This window comes from Choristoneura fumiferana, chromosome 2, assembly GCF_025370935.1.
Source record: "Choristoneura fumiferana chromosome 2, NRCan_CFum_1, whole genome shotgun sequence".
In the NCBI taxonomy this organism is placed as follows: Eukaryota; Metazoa; Arthropoda; class Insecta; order Lepidoptera; family Tortricidae; genus Choristoneura; species Choristoneura fumiferana.
Genome location: NC_133473.1, coordinates 19,027,473 through 19,036,517, shown reverse-complemented (window position 1 = coordinate 19,036,517; position 9,045 = coordinate 19,027,473). Strand labels below are relative to the sequence as shown.

At 32.9% G+C, this 9,045-nt stretch overlaps 1 protein-coding gene across 1 annotated transcript in view; it reads left to right on the top strand.

Moving 5' to 3' along the window:
* The first annotated feature begins 286 nt into the window (after positions 1-286).
* The window catches only part of LOC141445312 (neural cell adhesion molecule 2-like), a 359,544-nt gene continuing 350,785 nt past the window's right edge, over positions 287-9,045 (top strand). The window contains exon 1 of the mRNA XM_074111106.1: positions 287-390. The gene's annotated coding sequence lies outside the window, so the exon portion shown is untranslated. The remainder of the gene's footprint in view (positions 391-9,045) is intronic.

The window sequence follows — 9,045 nt, the reverse complement described above, 5'->3', positions numbered from 1 at the left end:
AGACCGTTTGCTATGGTAAGACATCTATTGAACATGAATCATTCAGAACAAAAATAATTCCAACGATCATCTCTGGTTCAAACTTGTCGCACACGACAGCGCTTACGGCTGCTCAAACGATAATCATAATCAGTCAGCCGGTGCATCATGCCACCGAATTAGATCACCCGGGTTGGCTTAGGTCAATACAATTAGCCCTTAATTGGCCAAAAGGGGTCCATTAAGCTAACTTTTACGAATAGGACTGTCATAATCTTAAATTTAGTTTAGTGTGTACGTTGTTTGAATAGTGACGCGAGTGGCCAGTTTCTTTTGCTTTTTGAGATCGTCGTTTGTTTAAGTTTTTTTCGTGAGTTCATATTTGGAAAGATTTAAGGTGACCAAAGTCTGGTAAGTATTCAACTTATTTATTTATTTAAACAATGAATTTTTACATAAAAATAAAAATAAAAACATATGAAATTAACTAAAACGGGCTTCCTCATCCAAAGGCAGCGCAGCGCGGGGCATTGTGTCTAAGACGCTAGCGGCGTTGCCTCGTTGCACTGCAAGGCTCAGTCTTTGGGCGAAGAAAAAGCCTGCTCTTTGGTCGCCAGATATGCCAATTAGTTTGTCCGACACTTCTTTCATAATTTTTTTTGTGTCGGACGACCAAGGCCCAAAGGTTTCGACCGCAAGTGCCGCAAAAAAGTAGTTGTCCTTAAGAAAGGCATATTTGCGGCACTTGACGGTTTGGGCATCGTCTGCAGCTGTCCCTGGTTTCCGCGCAGACCGTTGGACGTGGGACGGGGCTAACGTATCCACGCATGTAACAGTATTCAACTTAGATAATTAAAGACATTCAAATTCAGACATTCAAAAGAAAATATTTAGTCAAATAATAAAAGATTAAGTTCTAGACTGAGATCAATACACAATACTGTTACAACATTTTTTTGAGAGAAGTACCGGTCAAGCGTTTGTCAGTCTTAGGGGAAAAAATAGACTTATTAATATATCTGTCAGCAGCTGTACTCCATTAACTTAAGCCGATAGTAAGATTCATTTTTTGATGTGGTGGTGTATAAGTATAAAGTATTTTTAACTCGAAAGTTAGTAAGGTATTTATAATATACATAGGTGTATTATACATAGGTGGTATAATATACATAGGTGTATTAATTTTAATTTTGTTAAATAATTAATTATGTTAAAAAATAATTTTTAATACAAGCTTTTTTTACTGACTGTACTTTTTGTTGTACTTATATTACCACGGAAACTACATTTGCATACCGAATTTCAAGTCGATGCCATTAACCGTTGAAGAGTTCCATCTTGCGGAGACGATTCTGGCCAAACTACCAGGATGTCACAACCAGATTATTGTATTGTCATGCAATTTACATAAGTATACCAAATTTCAAGTCAATCCAACTACTGGAAATTGGTCGAAATTAACATGCAATATTTGATTACAGACAGACAGATAATGGGCCAGATGAAACTAAAAATATAAGCTTGTAAAAAGTCGCCTCTATTTTTCAAAGTTGGACAAAGCGTTGGCGGATGACTCGTACTTTTTAATAACTGGTTGTCTGGATAGATTTTAGATTAAGTTTAGTATAAGCTTGGAGCTAAAATTATTAATACATAATAATATTTAACCTTGTGCGTTTTCCTATCGAATCTGATTTTTTTTTAAACAAAATGAAAATTTGAAAAAGATAGGACTTACAAAATAAAATTGCGATGTTAATAACTTTCACAACTACTCATATTTCAAAACAAGGAAGCAAAACAAAACAATATCTGAACATATTTGTTAGGCAATCACAAAAGTTGAAATGATTATACGGAAATAATGATCTCTTGATAACGAAAACATAACGAATAACAAGCTGAAATTAATGAGATCATTAGGTATTGTATCTAAATTTCATAATACCCAAAACTTGTTTATTAATAAGTAATAGATCGTAGTTATTATGATACACATAAGTAACAAAGTTCTACAGATTTAGTGCTGTGGTTAAATTTAAACGTATAAAAGTAATAAATTTAGACATACTTTTTTATAATCTTATTTTTAATTAAGTACGTTGTAACTAGGACTTAGCCGCGGATTCGCATGCATAAGACAAGTTGAACTTAAATTCCGGGATTTTGCTCAATTCTCTTAGGAATTCTTCTAAACTAGTACGAGATTAAATCGCAATCCCTTTGTAATTTCGACTTTAAAAAGAACCCTTTATGTTATTCCAGACGCCAAGCTATCTTTACGCACAATTTCATCCAAATCTTTTTTTTTACACAAAATTTTCAAAATTTCAAAAGTCAGTTTTGTCACGCCCATACTGAGTGTATGAAAAAAACGTCGCAAAACTGTCATTTTTTTGGGGACATTTTTTTAAACTATCGGAATTAATTGTGCTTTTGATTCTGAGTAGGAAAAACCATATTTTTCCAAAATTTCAAAAAAAGGAAAGTGTACACTTTATTTTAAAACATCCACGTGCGTGTGAGCACTAGTGCCTTTTGTTTATACTAGTTGTTTTTAGAATAGGTATGGAATTCTAACACATCGCTTTGCAAAAATAAAACACAGTCAGAATAGTCAAAGAAAAAACCAACACAATAGCATACGTATCACGATTGTTCCCAATTCTACCGCGTGCCCGCTCATTCCCAGAAAATCGATTACTAATCTCAAATTCCATAAAAAATGTTTCCCAATATTAATTTCCGATTTTCTATTACGACACTTGCTTTGAGCTGTTTGATGTTTCTGTGAAAAGAGACCTTTTCGATAATAATATGGTCTTTATAACATGAAAAAGAAGTGCAAAAATAATTTACCTACTTGATATAATTATCATTTATACCAGAATAGCACGTTTCAATTTAACCATTAAGAATAAGAACGATAACTATTTAATTACTTAACTGCATGACGCGAAACGTAACGCTGCCCTACTAAAAAAAACTCAAAAATAATGTTATAATGTTATGTAATATGTTTTTGTTATTGAGAAACAAGCTTTTTGCTCGCGATTTCGTCAGTACGGGTGTGTAATGTTTGTCATAACAACGATTTGCGAATTTTCATTTCTCACAACACAAATATCAGAATTTCAATCTGTCGAAATATTGAGCTCGTATAAAAACAATATGCATATAATTGCCGAATTTCTCAAATCATATTATCAATTCGCATTATTGTCTTGTGTGTATTTAAGGTACTGCTTAATAATCAAAGTTCATAATAAACAATTTTTATACAAACATCGAGGATAATGCAAACACAACAATGATAACAGCAATATTATCCGAGCTGCTATAAAAAATACCTAACATCGAAGGCTAAGGCGGGAGCTACACTCCGCTTCATTCCCGCTTTAGCCTTCTAAACCTAAGCTATCCGACTCGCTTCTGCTCCGAACCGTCTTGCTCGCTCGCTTCGCTCGCTCGCATAAATCAAATGTTTTTTTTTGCATTTGGCATCAGCCAAATTTAAATATGCGATAAAAAACATTTCGCTTGGTAAAAATATGATAGCCAAATCCATATCCAACCTACTTTCCTAATGGCAGTTCGTTTTTGTTGTCAAACTGCAACAGCAATATTATCCGGACTGCTATAAAAAAAACCTAACATCGAAGGCTAAGGCAAGAGCTACGCTCCGCTTCGCTCCCGTCTTAGCCTTTTGAACCTAACCTATCCGAGTCGCTTCTGCTCCGAACCGTCTTGCCCGCTCGCTTCGCTCGCTCGCATAAATCAAATGTTTTTTTTTGCATTTGGCATCAGCCAAATTTAAATATGCGACAAAAAACATTTCGCTTGGTAAAAATATGATACATGATGTTATACCATCTAATCATTATTCTAAATGTTGTTATAGATTTTAATCATTATACTGAATAACCGAATATTCAAATGAAATTATTTGATAAAGGCATTATAGCAATTGTTGTTATGACTAATGAATGTTATATTATTTAAAGCTTATGCTCGGTAAAAATATGAAATCCGTTTTTATGCTAAATGAATATTATGATTTTTGAACGTAGTAAAATGAAATTAAGCTAAAAGTTTGTATGACGATTGAACGGCACCCCATCTGTGCAGTAGCAAAATCTTAGCAGACTTAATCACGACTATCTAAAAAATGACATTGGACACCTAATAGAAGGGGCACGTATATTTACTTACTAATGTATAGGTACATAAATTTAAAATTTTGAATTTTTAAAGCCTAGGTTATTTTTTTTGTTGAAAACAGAAATATTTGTCAAAGAAATCTACAGAAGCCTATGTTTATCCATTGCCTTAATTAAACCCATAGTACAAACGTTGCTTAGATTAAATCTAGGTCAATGATGTCATCGTCACATAATAACTATTTACCTATTTTAACTTCCACGTTATTATAGCAAACAAGCCTTATTATCTTGTGATGCAGGAAATGTTATAAAAAAATAAAGAACACGTTTGTTCGACTACACAAGAAAATTTATAAAGAACCTCCCTAATACATCCGTCTCTTTTTCCTACTTAAAAAATCTCATCACAAACTTTGACGTTGTTAAAAAGTTATTCATAAATCCCAATAGATTGATTTAAAAAGAGGAATTCTCTTAACAAAGGAAGCTGAATTAATGCTGAACTCAAACTCACGAGCGAAAGGAATCGCCGGGGATCACAAAGTAACGTCACATCAATCAACGGATGAAACGCAAAAATTAAATTCCATTACTACGTTTAGGGTTGTCAATCTTAACAAGCTGTTTGTAAAATATAGCGGATTAAGACACATTTTTACAAATTCAATGTGTCGTTTAAAAGAAAAGAGACGTGATCGTTTGTCTCTGAAAATATTGGCGTACAGATATTTAATCTATCGTTATTATGAAATGCATGCAGTTAGTCAAAAACATGTTAATTTGAGAACGGGACCCCTTCAAGTATTCAAGAATTCAAACTTCCCACGTTAAATTATCCTTACACAAAATATCCCTTTCCTGATAAAACCTTGGTTTTGATCATTTAAATACATGCATTCTGCAATATGCAGATTAGTGTTAAAAACTAAAACACAACAAACATGTCATCACACGCGTGCAGTCGTGCATTGAGTAGGTAGCAGGGTAGGCAGCTCTACTAACTGCCTAGCCTGAAATCAACCTTATGCACGCCAGCGCATGTGATTCTATTTATTCTTCGTTTTGTTCAAATTGCACCGGCCATGGTTACTGACTGACTGACTTATCTGACTACAAGTTATTAAAAAAAAATGGAAATACTATTTTAGTGTACCAAATAAGTTCAAGTTCTAGTTTCGTCCTCATGGACGAAACTAGAACTTGAACTTATTTGGTATACTCGTGTCTTCAAAACGTTGAGATAAATTTATCAATATAATGCGTGTTATTAACTTCCAAGTGTTAAGTCAAAATATTCAATATTAATGCTTTAACCCTTGCCAACCCTAACGCAACCCTTGGTTGGAAACTTTTACTCGGGGAAGTTTGTTTACTCCTCAACACTAATGTTATTTGGAATCGTGGCCCTGTCAGTGCGGTGCTTGGTTCATGAGGCTGAAAACGACTTACATTCTTGCCGGCTTTCTTAGGTAACCCACGCAGTTTTGTAATTTATAATGTGTTTGGTTGAATAAAGGAAATACTTAAAAATACGGATAATTAAAAAAATCGCCGCATATGTAGTCGGTTAATTTTTGAAAATCATAATGTAATTTGTCATAATTTTAGTTAGTAATTTTTTTCGGTAAAACCCTAAATTGTTCAAAAATAAAAAATAATAAAAATGGTCAATAGAAATCTATAGATTAGGTCAGGTTTGTTTTATAATAAATCTGAATAATTAATATAGGTAGTCAGCAAAAAAGCGTGTTATGACAAACAATTCATAGTCGAAGGTCACAGAGGTCATATTTTTTGCAAAAGGATTATCATTTTTGTCTTACGTTGGCTCTATCTTCATATGATTATTAGAGACTTCAAATTTTACACGAAATCAACGGCAGTCTATTTAAGTTTAGGTGGAACATTCCAGAAGGAACGGTTATCTTAAACTTTATACGAGTATTATATAATCACCATAGAGTGTTAGAACATCTCAAACTTCGCCGAATTTATTTCACGTTGCGTACAATGTTTGCGTTGGTTTGTTCCTTTACGGGCTCGGGTGTATTGAAACATCACGCTAATATTATAAATGCGAAAGTTTGTAATTCTGTTTGCTTGTTTGTCTATTTGTTTGTTTGTTACTTCATCACGTCTAAACCACTGAACCGATTTAGATGAAATTCAGTGTACAGATAGTTTGAATCCCGGAGAAGGACATAGGATAGTTTTTATCCGGATAATTGTACAGTTCCCGATTGGGATTGCGATAAACGAATTCTGCGCGAACGAAGTCGCGGGTAACGGCTGGACTTTTATAAAATTTAAAATAAAAAACATCTAAAATTTAATTTTTATAATATAAATGAAATGATTTTTTTTCAGACTAGTCCATAGGTACATACACCATCAAATAATAAATAAATAAAACAGATTAACCACGGATTACTGAATTCCAATTGAAGTAAATTAAATCAAAAATTTAATTGAATTACATAAACCAAGTTTAAATTTGTATGTACCCGCCTAAAACCTAGTTGCGCCATAAAATTTTTTTCCATAACTAACCGTTCCAGAAAATAATAATAATATGCTCAAAGTACGTAAGTAATTTATTTATATATAATTGTAAAGCTAAACTAAATGCAACTGCATTAATAAATAATTTAATGTAAATATATTAATTTCACCAACAGATATTTGGTTGAAACTGTTTCGTAGAAGAAAAGTTCATATTACAGTGGCAATACTTTAGGTTTAAACAATATTTGGATACTATTCATCTCATAATTTGCGTATATACTATCTTGCTCAAATAAATGAACTCTTAAACGTTATTATTGTTAAGAAATAGATGATAGTTATCGAATTCATCGAATCGCTTCGTCTTGCTAAAGATAGACGCAAATTCCAAGAGCTTAATAGCTAATCTTTACCAGTTTGAGAGGCCTCGATAAAAAATTGAGGGAAATTATATTCCACGTCTACTGATACAATAGATCATGAAACATCGCTTGAGCACTTTTAAATTTGCGCGACGTTTCTATTGCTCTGGCAATATCAGTAACTACAATTAAATTTCAAACAATCTTAAGAGCGCTGAGCTGCTGAGCTGGCAACGTTGCATTTTTGTTAGTTTTTCTCGATTATTCCATAAAAATTGAATGAAAATTAATAATTTTGTCTGATAGAACACTTCTTAATATATAAGTTAATGTATCTACTCCAATAATTATTCGTTATAGACTTTTTTTTTGTTTAAAAACCGGTCATAAACATTAATTTGTTTTTAAGGAATATAAAAGTCTATCACGAATAATTATTGGAGTAGACACATTAACTTATATATTAAGAAGTGTTCTATCAGAAAATATTTTTATTTTTCATTTAATTTTTATGGAATAATCGAGAAAAACTAACAAAAATGCAACGTTGCCAGCTCAGCAGATATAAACACACATACACAAATAAACATCACGCCTGTATTCCAGAATGGGGTAGGCAGAGCACACGAAACGTTACCGCTTCGGAGCCACTTTTAGCAATTTGAGGTTTAAAGTTTGACAAAAACGGTACAATAGTGACACACATAAACTACTATTTATCCAGAAATAAAATCAATCGTCGATTCAAGCAACATGTGAACTAAATAGAAGTGTTTTAAGTCTTTTTTGCCTAGACATAGATAAATACGATGACATTGGTCTAAAAATCATGGCTTTCAGAAATGTAAGATGGCATTTTAAGATAGGAACTCGATAGTGTAGATAGAACACGTGTTCGTAATTCATCCTTAAATTTGAAATAAGCCACGCAGAGAATGAATAAACATACGCATTTAAAGATCATCGGTTAAGAAGAAGAATGGTATAGAATTTTATCCTTAAGCTTTAATTAATAATAAATTTAATAAAGAGGTTGGAATTTGCAAAATCACGTTTCGCGCTAAATCGACGACGGGCGAAGTAACGTTCTCATGGAGTACAGATTAAGTTAATATGCAAAAACTTATTGTTAGGGTGACGGCTCCTACGTAGCTACAGATCCTAATAACCAAAGTCACGCCCTGACTATTTTTAGAATGATTAAGTTTAACGAAGTTCAAAATTAAATTGCGTCTATTTGACGATGACAAGTCTCACTTCCGACTCTCAAGAAAGTTTACAATTGATGTTTTTGAACTTGAAATCCCTTTGTTACAGAGTTTTTTAATGAAATCGTAACTTTGAGTCTTAAATGACAGCTAAAAATCTTTTTCATGAATGATCGTTTGCACGTGCTAGCGCACAAATTTAACAACGATTTTGTATGTAAATGACTGCAGCTCTGAATAGCACATAGTTGACATTGTATCCCAATATTGTCATATAAACATCCAGAAATTTCAAAAATGAAATTTTTTGTATAGTGTATTTTGTACTACAAAATACCTACCTAAATAAAGAGATAAAGAGTAGAATGTATATCCTGAAATTATCTTAGCAGAGCAAAGCCACGGTTAAATGCTACTTTTTAAAATAAAGTGGTATCTTGACGTTTTAATAATATTTGCAGTCTTCTCATACAAAATGGTGTGAAGCGGAACACATCTTTATGTTCCAAGTTTCTTAAGAGAGAAAAGGTAATGTATGCAAATGAGTATAACTTTATTCCCTCAGAGCCATTAGGAAGACTTTGACCGTTTGATAAGTGGGGGGAGAACCCATTTCATCGGGTTATGTCTTCAAAGAAATAATGTACAGATCCTTATAATTTATTTATGGAAATAACAATTAGTGGACTCGTTTCGGGGAAGTAAAGGTTGATTTGTTTTGATTTTGGCTAACGACCGTTCTTGTACAAGCTTGCGGTCAAAATTGAAAAAAAAAGAACACTTCAGATTTATTAAATAATGGTGTAAAAAAGGCTCTGTCAGGTTGCG